Below are 12,258 nucleotides of genomic sequence, written 5' to 3' on the forward strand. Positions count from 1 at the left end.
TAGTACTAGAATCAGAACAAACTTTGGTCATCAATACCAGCACTTTGACCCCACAATGGATCCCAGACTTACTCCCTTGACCCAGAACATATCTAGGCCAGAAGAACTATTGTGCAAGGAATAGAATAGATCAGTAGTGTTGTTCTTGGGCTCAGAACAGGGATAAGCAGGCAGAACTATTGTTTTGAATCTGCTTAGTCTTCTAACTGATGGATAGAGGCTGGCAAGAGCAAGTCATTGCTGCAGCTCCACTCAGAAATAATTCTTTTGTTGTTTTCCCCAAGTGGGGCCTGGAGCCTTGAAAGACCAGGAGGTCAGTAGTCAGATGATGGCCTTCATCAGACTAGATAAGACTCCCTAAATGTTTGCAGCTTCCTGGTCCCAACTGCCTTATAATTCTTGAAGAGCATAGTATTCAACAACCATGTGATATTCTCTAATAAGATAGGACAGGACCAAAAAGTTCACACCATCCTTTGCCAGAAACGCATAGAGCTTTTCTCTAACACAAAGTCCCAATCCAGGAAATAAGGCTGGAAGAATTAGTAAACAAAAATAATAAAGGAGCATTAGGATATTAGGTACCAAAAAATACATTGGAGAGAAGAATAATTCAAAAACTTCAATTTTGTGAGTCTTTCCCTTCTGCTGAAGGTGAATTCATTTCACATTCCTTAAGCAACTATTTAGTTAAAGACACAGATGCTATCCTGGAGTAGTTAAGAGACCAAATTCCTATTTAATTGGAATTTCATAAGCATTGACTTGCCTAATGGATTTGTCCGAGAGAGAGCTGATTTGCTGTCCTTCATCTGATGGTTTCTTCAATAAGAATCTCAGTTATTATTGCTGTGATTTCTCTGGGGCATGAAATAAATGGTCTTATAATCTTATTGGCACAAAATATTCTTTTTACATTGAAAATAACATATAAAACTTTATAGTGATTGTTAAAGTCTTATGTGTTTATACATTCATTCTCAAAAGCTTTGTAATTTTACAAAGGTAATTGTGATTTCTATAAATGAAATATTCCTATTTATAGTTGACGTTTTATGACAAAGCATTTCTGTAAAAGATAAGTAGTAGGTTTTTCAAACTTTTTTTGCTCTGTGTATATATGTGGGTGTGGGTGTTTAGACCTTTATATGGGAGTACTTTGTCATCTTTCCTTATGTTATCTGGAAAAAGTATAAAAATATTTGTTGATAATAACAGGAATTTGTGCTGTAATTTGATGGACACACACTGTTCTGGTTCTGATGTCTCCTTGGCTATGTGATACCGATGTTCTAGGCAGTTCTCATGGAAAACTAGAGATTTTGTATGAGCAACCCATCAATATTGTATTGGTAGAAGGAGATTACCCCAACAACATCAAGTCTTCATCATTTCTTTCCTGAGCCTTGTTTTCTTTGCTTAAGATTAATTCTTTCTTGAATCTATCTTATCTGTTATTTCTACATTTTCCTCATCCCTATTTCTATTTTTTGTTGAATTTCATGCATGTTTCTATCAAACTCTATATGTCTGAGTTCTATCACATCTAAATTTTCTAAAATCCAATTTCTTATTTATTTTTATATAGATTTAGCAAAGTCTGAAGAATTATATTAAGATCCCCACTGTTAAGATTTTAATACTTCCTCTTAAAGTTCATTTAATGCATTTCTATTAATGCATTGTCTATGATGGCTTTCAAAATAAGATTATGTTCCTATTTATCTCTTCTAATAAAAACCATTTTTGCTATTGCTTTATCTGAGCTTTTTTTTTTTTAAATTTAACTAAAGCATGATAGCTTTTGGTCTAGCCCTTTATTTTAAGTATTTATATTTCAAGCTCTTTCTAGTAAACCACATAATGCTAGGATTCTGCTTTTTAATTCATTATGCCATTATTTTTCATTTTAAGGTGACTTTGTCGTTCCCTGTTGTATGCAATTCATTTTGGTTAAAGCATTTGCTGAAGAAGAAACATATGGTATATCTCATAAGGAAAGAACTATTAATGAACTCAGGTTGGTATTTTTGTTGTTTTCTTATGCCTTCTTACTACTAAATAAGTTGTATTGTGCCCCCTTCAAATTGGTCACTTCTTAAAAAGACAACAAAAGTTTCAAAGAAAACCATAATTTGACTATAAGCCCAATTAGAAACCCTAGAGCAAATGAAATAAGTTGAAAACAAACTAAAATAATTAAAAATAAATAAACTGTGAACTTCAGTAAAAATAATTTGGAAACAAATGAATTGTAGAAGAAGATTTCAGAAAAAAATTAACAGTTTATTTTAAGAGAAGTAAAACTTTCCTGAAAATTAGAATGGACCAAAGAAAAGTTAATACTTTTGTGAAATAGTTAGAAGCATTAACAAGAAAAAGTCAGCAAATCAATTAGCATTTTTAAAGGCCTAAAAAGATTAAGAAAGAAGAAAACACAAAACTGCATTATAAACAACTGACTGGGAAATAAAACCACAACAACCAAGAATAGATAATTAAGAATCACCAGATTGCCTGAAATCTATGACTTAAATAGAGTCTGGATATCAGGTTTCTGTAAAAAGTCATAAAAATTATTTAGATGTATTAGAACAAGGGGAAAGAGCTAAAATATAAGGCACTGATCATCTCCCAAAAGAAATTTTAAAATGAAAATCTTCAGGAATATCATAGTCCACATCCAGAGTTTCCATATCAAAGGTGGGAAATACTTTAAGCAATCTGGAACAAATAGTTCAAAGAATTGTTCAAGGAAATGCAATCACAATTATATGAATTTAGAAGCTATAAATATAAAGTACAGAACATGGAATGAGATTCCAAAAATCAATCAGTCAAGTAAAATGTATAAAGCACCTATTGTGTAGTAAGCTTTGTGCTAAATGCTGGGAATAGAAAGGTAAAATATCATCTCTACTTTCAAGAAGCTCATAGCTGAATGGTGGAAACAATAAATTAAAAGGAAATATGATCACTATGCAAAGAAAACATAAAAATTTTGTAGACAGGATGCATAATTATCTAAGGATCACAGATATACCAGAAAAACATGACCAGATAAGAACCCTTAACTCTATAATGAAGGAAATAATAGAGGCGAACTGCTCAGTACTTCTGAGCATAAAAATAAAAGGCTAATCGAAAGATTTCATATAAAAATTAAATTAAACACTAACTTGGAAATTCTAAAAATTAAAGTGAGATTAATAAAATTGAGAGTAAAAAACTACTGAATAAAACTAGGGAGTTGGTTTTGTGGAGGTGAAAACAACTGAAGCAGATAAAACAATTGGTTAATTTGGTTTTTTCCTCTAGTTTTTAAAAAATCAAACTACTAGTATCAAAAATGAATCTTCCACTAATAAAGATAAAACTAAATCAATTATAAGGAATTATTTTGCCCTATTACATGCCACAAATTTAGTGATTTAAATGGAAATGGGAAAATGTTTGCAAAGCTATAAATTGTCTAAAATAGTGGAAAAGAAAATAAATATCTAAATAGATTTATTTTAGAAAAAGAAATTGAATAGGCCATAAATGAGATTACTCAGAGAAAAGCACCAAGACCAGATGAATTTGTAAGTTAATTCTATCAAATGTTTAAAGATCAGCTAATTCCAATATCAAATGAATTATTTGAAATAGGTAAAAAAGGATCCTACCAAATTCTCTTTATGAAACAAATATTATACTAATAAATAAGCCAGAAAGAGTAAAAACACAAAAGGAAAATTATATTACAACCTCATTAATGAACATGGATGTAAAATTCTAAATAAAATACCAGTTGAAAGATTCCAATAAGATTACGATCAAATGGAATTTATATCAGAATGCAAGGGTGATTTAACCGAAGAAAAACTACTAACATAAGTGATTACATCAATAATAAAAATAAAATACATAATTATATCAATAGATACATAAAAACTTTTGGTAAAGTTCAATACTCATTTTAAAATTGATAACACTTGATATTATTGACATAAATGGATTTTTCCTTAAATTGACAAAAAAAGTATTTATCTAAAACCATCAGCAAGTATTATTTGTAATGGGGATAAGCTAGCAGCCTTCCCAATAAGATCAAATGTGAGACAAGGATGCCCATCATAACCAATATTTTTCAATATTATATTGGAAATCCTAGCAATAGCAATGAGAAGAAAAAAAAATAGAAGGAACCAGAATAGAGAATGAGATAATAAAACTGTCTCTTTTTGCAGATAATAGAATAATATAATTTGAAAATCTCAAAATCTCAACTAATAGATTAGTTTAAATAACAATGTTAGCAAAGTAGAAAGATGCAAAGTAGCTACACATAAATCATCACCATTCCTACATATCTCAAATAAAACCTGCAAGAAGAGATGGTAAAATGTCCCATTTAAAATAACTCTAGACAACATAGAATGCTTGGGAGTATATCTATCCACAAAAAAACTCAGGAACTGTGTAAAGAAAATTATTTTTAAAACTTTTTAAAAAATGAACTTTTTATACAAATAAAATCAGATTTAAATAGTTCAAGAAAATTAATTTGTTTGTGGGTACGCAGGGCCAATATAATAAAAACAACCATTTTACACAAAGTAATTTATATATTCAGCACCATTCCAATAAAATTACCAATTTTTTACTGAATTAAAAATAATAAAATTCATTTAGAAAAACAAAAAGTCAAGAATACCAAAGGAAATAATTTTAATGTAAAAGAAGATGGTTTAGCAATACTAGATCAGCAATACTATTACCTGGTCTATTTTGAAAGATGATTAGGAAAAAAGGAAAAGAACCTACATATCCTAAATTATTTGTAGCAGCTCTCTTTGTGGTAGTAAGAACTGAAAATCACAGGGATGCTCATCAATTGGGGAATGGCTGAACAAGTTGTGGCATATGGTTGTGATGGACTACTACTATACTATATATAGGAAATGATGAGTTTAATGATTTTGCAAAACATGAAAAGATTTGCACAAAATAATGAAGAGTGAAATAAATACAAATAAGAGAATACTGTAAAAGGACATATGAAAAAGGATGCTATCTTCATTCAGAGAAAAAAATAGAAGTATATATAGTATGTATGTATGTATATACACGCACATATATATTTGTGTCTGATGGTAGTCATGTCTAGAGTTTAAGGTTCAGGAAGAAAAAGTGGAAAGAGAAATCTACTTGATAACTTTATTATATATATCAAAGGGTACACAACATATTTACAGTTTCATATTTTTAAAAATTATACTATGTTATAGAAATGCTTGTTTTATCCTCTAAATTAAAAATAAAATAAATATTTTTAAAAACCTTTATAGCAATCATCAACATGCTCAATTTAACTTGATTAGAAATTAATTTAAACACAAAGTATAGTAAAGTAAAATGTAATAATAAATACAAAAGTATGATAATAATATAAATACGTAAAGCATAATAACCTAATAATAATTTAAGTACAATATAATGATATTGAATCCATTCTTTTAAGACTGAAAATTTCTTTTTAAATATTGTTTCTTTGACATGAGTGCAGCTAATTTGTATGTACTACATTACTTTGTTTCAACTTCTTTTACTTGAATTCCTTTAGTAAAATCTTTTAACATTTATTTGTTCTTTATGGTTTTTTATTTGTGGCATTCCTTCACATTAACAGACCAGTTTATTTAAAAATTCCTTTATTGTTGGACAATTCATTTTTGACAAAAGCTGTCAATGATGTTCAGAGGGCATCCTCACTATAACTTTTATCAATAACAGAAGCAGGCCAAATGGGCTTTTGTTTGCCTCTTTACTTCTAGTACAAGGCAAGCTGTCTATATGTTACATTTCAAAAAGAGAGAGAGAGAGAGAGAGAGAGAGAGAGAGAGAGAGAGAGAGAGAGAGAGAGAGAGAGAGAGAGACTGACTGTAATATATGAGTTGACCAACAGGTGGTACCATCTGCCAGTGATCACATCAGATCTTTGAGACTATCAGAAAACCTACCCTGTTCTGAATATAGACAGGGGACTCTTGGAACATTATTCAAAATGATAAGCATTCGAATAAAACCTATTGTTTGACCCAAACCACATTTAGAATTTCTTCACTCGATCTGAATCATCTTAGTACATTCAATGATTGTGGCAACTTGGCTTATTTCACCTATTTGGCTTATGGAATATAGACAAAAAAGGGAAAGAAATAAGACATGGAAGTCCTAAGAATCTGATTCCAACATCTCTGAAAACTTCTGCAACCATAGGTTGTTCCTTCAGTGATTCTTTTAAGATTATGGAGACCGTGAAACTTCTAAGAAAAACAACTTTTTTTGGCCTTTTTTCCTTTTACCTAAAATGTCTCTGATTTTATTGGTGTACTTTTGATTCTGGAATTTTCAGATACAAAATATCTGTTAAGTACAAAATAAGAAAAATAACTACAACAGCTTCTGGATGTGGCAATAAAAATTAACCATAATAATTATTAATGATAAATTAATATAAATAATAATTAACCATGATAAATGGTTACCCCCAGCATGTAATATGATGGGTGGGGAGGAGAGGTGTATATGAGGCTCCAGGGGACACTGAATAGGGGAGACTTTTCTCCTCCCCAGCATTTCCCAATTTCTACCAAGAAGGAAAACAGGAATTTCAGGTCAGAGGATGATACTTTGCTAATATTGTTAGCTCAGAGGATGTGATGTCCACCTTCAAGCTAACTTCTGGATGCAGTTTCATTAATTGGAGAAAAACTGGGTCCTAAACTTTATTTAAAAAACTTGAATCTTTTCCCACCAAATACCAATCCACAAGGAGCATGCATAAGAATTATAAAGGGAACTCATTTATCCAATTGTTAGGAAAACAAAAATCAGAGAAAGTATACATATCAGAATATAAATCAGAAAATATAGAGTAAAAGAGCTCTCTCATGAGAAATAAGGTAACTCAACTTAACAGGAAGAATCCAAGAGCTCAACCAAGAGCCCTGAAGTCCCTAGTAGAGCAAAGTAGGGCTCATAGACAGGATGTATAAAGTACTCTGGACATTAAAGCATTACACTAATGTTATATCATAATTTTTATTCTTTTAAAACTATGTGAAAACATGCAAAACATATTTCCATTTTAACCATATAGCAAAAAGGCATAAGAATAATATAAGAAAAAGATACTTCAATATGTACTTAGACACTAGAAGTTTTCTTTCTGGAAATGGATACCATTTTTTTTTTCATCACGAGTCCTTCAGAATGTCTTGGATCATTGTATTGATCAGAGTATCCAAGTCTTTCACAGTTGATCACCATTACAACAATGACATTAATGTACAAAATGATCTTCCAGTTCTGCTCATTTCACTTTGCATTAATTCCTATAGTTCTTGCCACTGTTTTTCCTGAAATTATAGCTTTTATCATTTCTTACAGCATAGTAGTAGTCCATCAAAATTGTATTTTCTTTTCTTTTCAAAATTTCCTTTCTTATTTTTTCTTTTTTGATTTTTTATTTTCAAAACATAATTTTCAACATTCAACCTTGCAAAATCTTGTGTTCCCAATCTTTTCTTTCCCTTCCCCTACCCCTAGCCTAAACAAGTAATCCAATGTATATTAAGCCTATGCAATTCTTCTATACATATTTTCACAATTATCACACTGCATAAGAAAAATGAGATCAAAAAGGAAAAAAAATGAGAAAAAACAAAATGCAAGCAAACAACAACAAAAAAAGTAAAAATACTATGTTGTGACCCATACTCGGTTCCCACAGCCCTCTCTCTGGGTGCAAATGGCTCTCTTTATCACAAGACCATTGATACTGGCCTGAATCATCTTATTGTTGAAAAGAGCCACATCTATCAGAATTGATCATTATATAATCTTACTGTTGCCGTGTATAATGATCTCCTGGTTCTGCTGACCTCAGCAAAAGTTCATGTAAATCTCTCCAGATCTCCCTAAAATCAGCCTGTTGGTTGTTTCTTATAGAACAATAATAATCCATAACATTCATTTACCATAACTTATTCAGCCATTCTTCAATTGATGGGCAGCCACTCGGTTTCCAGTTTCTTGCCACTACAAAGAGGGCTGCCACAAACATTTTTTGCACATGTGGGTCCCTTTCCCCCTTTTCATGATCTCCTTATAATACAAGACCAGTAACAACACTGCCTTTTGGGCATAGTTCCAAATTTGCTCTCCAGAATGATTGAATCAATTCACAATTTCACCAATTATGCATTAGTGTCCCAGTTTTCTCACATCCTCTCCAATATTTATCGTTATTTTTTCCTGTCATCTTAACCAATCTGAGAGGTGTGAAGTGGTACCTCAGAGTTGTCTTAATTTGCATTTCTCTTATCAATAGTGACTTAGAGCACCTTTTCATATGATTAGAAATGGTTTCAATTTCTTTATCTGAAAATTGTTCATTCTATGGTATCTTTTAATAAAAATTATTTTCTCTGATTATCTCTTTTAATTAGATCTTCTTTTGCTTCATCTAAAATCATGGTTGCTGTTGCTTTTGTTCAATAATTTCTGTCATGTTCAAATCTTCATGACCCCATTTGGGATTTTCTTGACAAAGATTAGAATGGTTTGCTATTTTCTTTTCCAGTTCACTATATAGATGCGTAGCCAAGGCAAAGAGGGTTAAGTCACATACCCAGGATCACAAAACTAGTAATTTTTTTCTTCTCAGGATTTGAACTAGAGTCTTCTTGACTCCAAGCCCAGCACTCTATCCACTGACCCAACCTACTGCCAGAAAGAGGCCAGATTTTGAAGATAAGTCTTCTTGATTTTAGACTCAGTATTTAGCTGCCCCAATGATTACTATCCCTACCCTTCTAAAAATAATATCTATTTATTAATAATGTTTACTAATATTTATCATTTAATATCATATTGGAAATCCTAGCAATAGCATAAGAAAAAATAGAAAAAATTAGAATAGGAAATGAGGTTATAAAAAAAAAACTATTACTTATTACTTATGATGACATACTTTGGACATAGTTTCAAATTGCTCTCCAGAATAGTTGGATTAGTTCACAACTACACCAACAATTAATTTCCCACATTCCCTCCAACATTTGTCATTTTCCTTTTTTTTGTCATATTAGCCAATATTATAGGTGTATTTTTCTAATTAGTAGTGGTTTAGAGAATTTTTTTAATATGATTGTAGATAACTGATTTCCTTGTATGGAAATAGCCTTTTTATAGTCTTTGCCCATTTACCAGTTGAGAAATTATTTGTATTTTTATAATTTTACTCAGTTCTCTGTATATTTGAAAAATTAGGCCTTTCTCAGAGATACTTGCCACCAAAAAAATCTCCCCAATTTTCTTTCTTTCTTTCTTCCTTTCTTTCTTTCTTTCTTTTTTTTCCCCCTGAGGCAATTAGGGTTAAGTGACTTGCCCAGGGTCACATAGCTAGAAAGTGTTAAGTGTCTGAGGCCAGATTGGAACTCAGGTCCTCCTGACTTCAGGGCTGGTGCTCTATCCACTGAGCAATCTAGCTGGTCCCAATCTCCCCAATTTTCTATTTTCTTTTTAATTTTGGTTGCAATGGTTTTGTTAGGGCAAAAACTTTTAAATTTTATATAAACAAAATTATCTATTTTATATTTTGTAACGTTCTTTTTATTTTGTTTGGTCCTAAATTCTTTCCTTCTCCATAGATCTGATAGATAAACTATTTCATTTGCTTATAAATCACCCTTTATGCTCTACATCATGTATACATGTAATCTTTATTTTGGATGTGGTGTGAGATGTTGATCTATGCCTAGTTTCAGTCATACTGTTTTCTAATTTTTTTTTGGAAGTTCTTGTCTGCACTGTAACTATGACCAGAATTGCTTATGGGCAATAGAGTTGCCAAAACAGTACCAGATCCACCTAGTTCTAGGAAAGGGTCTCCTTCAATCTCTTTTTTACCAATTGTCTGATCCCTTTACTATCTCTGAGCTAAGAACCCCCAAAGCTCCTGCTCCTGCTATTATAACAAGGTCCACTTTTGGTGCTTGGCCCACTGCTAGTTCTGTGCTGCTTTGTCCTCTTCTTCCTGTCTCCTAAGTTGTCTTAGTCTGAAAAAATGTCTCACACTGACTTTTATTGACTCCACTACTCTAAAATTTGATTCTTATTTTAAAGTTGTTTTGAGGGAAATTTGGGGAGAGTTCAATTGGATTGCTGTCCATATTCCAACATCATGGTTCCAAGGCAACATTTTATTACTTTAGTCACAGAGGGTATCTTCCAATTCTGACATATTGAATTTCTATCTTTTATTTGGTCACATTTAGACATTTTATTTAGACTGTTATTTTGCTGGGCCACACCTGAGTTTATAAAACCAATTCTACTGGAGAATACTGGGGTTCCATTATGGGGAACATAAGGAATTTCTTGGAACCTTAGTGACACTGTCTCTAAACACAGACAAGAATGTCTTCTTGGGAGCTCTCATTTCCTGTCCCTTTTATAGTCATTCTCTGGTAACTGGAGGCTCCAAGGAGGACCATGTTTTAACCAAATTCCCTGCCCTCAGATGAGTTTTCCTAACCCCTCTGATCTTCTGCAGTGTGAATCACCCATTGATCTGTCCTTGGGGTCCTTTTTCTGAGCTTTCACTGGTTAGAGAGCCACAGAACAAAGTTTTCACTTCCCTGTCTAATATTCTAATCCTACACTGTTTTGGTCACTCCTTTTCCACCTCTGTTGAGAAAATAAAAGAGGAACTGATGTAACATCTTCCTAAGCATCACTACCATGGTTTTGTCCTACCCACTGTGGTTTCCAAAGGGGGAAAAAAGGCCTCTCTGGCCCCATACCTTATTAGTCCCATGAAACCCTTAGGAAGCTGCTCTTATAGTATGGGTGTCCTCTGCCATCTCTGCTTTTGTGACAGATCCAAACGTAACAGAGAGATTTTAGAGACCCTTGTTCTATTTTCAAAAACTTGAGGGTTGAAGTTAAGTTTCCTGAGGCCACAGTGAAGCTAATTCACTGGATAAAAACAAACTATGTTAATTTACATGTCTCAATGGAGCTGTGGGATAGAATGATAATGATAAGGTACAGCTTCTAGGGGAAATATAGCAGTAATCCTGAGGTCCTCTGACCTTAGAGAAGATTCTGTTGTTCTAACAATCTGTCTATCAATGATTCTAAAGTCTTCTGGCTATAGGATAGTCCGAGAAACCTTGCAGACAGCCACATGACAATCTGTTGGTCTGTGATAGCAGGGTTTTGGAGACAAATGGTGAGATGTATACCAGATCATTCCTCAATTCTACCTCTGGGTCATAAAATTAGCATAATATTGACATAAAGAACCAAATCTCTCTGTCTTTTTCTATAAATTTATCTTGTTGCTTCTGGTTCTTTGCTAAATATTTTTGGAACTTGGCTTTAATTGGCATTACAGTTGCAGTAAACTTTGCCCCTTGACTTGGAGATAGGTTCAAACCTGAAAATTCTTTTGAGATATATGTCTGTGACTCTAACCTTTTGGGGTCTCATTTTGAACATCAACATATGGTAGCCCTGTATGGTGAGAGTCTAGCCTGTTTTGGATTTATCCCCACCTGGTCAAGGTAAGCCCTTCATTCTTTTCTTCCCCTACCCTACAGCTGAGACACCCCAAGCAATTGAGAGAAGACTTGTCTGTGATCATTTTGAGCCCATGCTCAGCAGATTTACCTTGACTGGGGAAATCCAGACTTAGAAATTCTTGCAATGCTCAGCAAACTAAACTTTGCTATTTTTTTCCTCTCTCTGGTATGCTAAAGAAGGAAGCAATGTGCTGTAGGATGATTTTCAGCAAAGAACTAACCTTTGCCATTTTCTTCATGTTGGAAGAAAAATTTTATGGCTTTTGATAAAGATGGAACAATCCTCCTTTTTGTCATTTTTGTCTATATCTGTATCTCTGTGAAAAATGTATCATGTTTGTTCTGTGAACTAGATTTTGTTACCTGAAAAGATTTAAAATGCAGCCAGTAAGGAAAAAAAAAAAAAAAACAACTCCCATGCTATAGTTGGAACACTGGGAAGATTTCTTAACATCTTTGATGTTAAGACTTGACTCCCATCTTAAAAGGGAAAAAACCCAGCTTTTTTCTGTGGACCTCAGTTCTGGCCAAGCTGGGGGCTACAGAAATAAAGTTAGCTAATTAAAACTATAGAATTGCTAAAACAGTATCTTAGCAGATTCTCAAGATTTTGAGAATA

The sequence above is a fragment of the Antechinus flavipes genome, chromosome 6 (assembly GCF_016432865.1).
Source record: "Antechinus flavipes isolate AdamAnt ecotype Samford, QLD, Australia chromosome 6, AdamAnt_v2, whole genome shotgun sequence".
NCBI classification, from domain to species: Eukaryota; Metazoa; Chordata; class Mammalia; order Dasyuromorphia; family Dasyuridae; genus Antechinus; species Antechinus flavipes.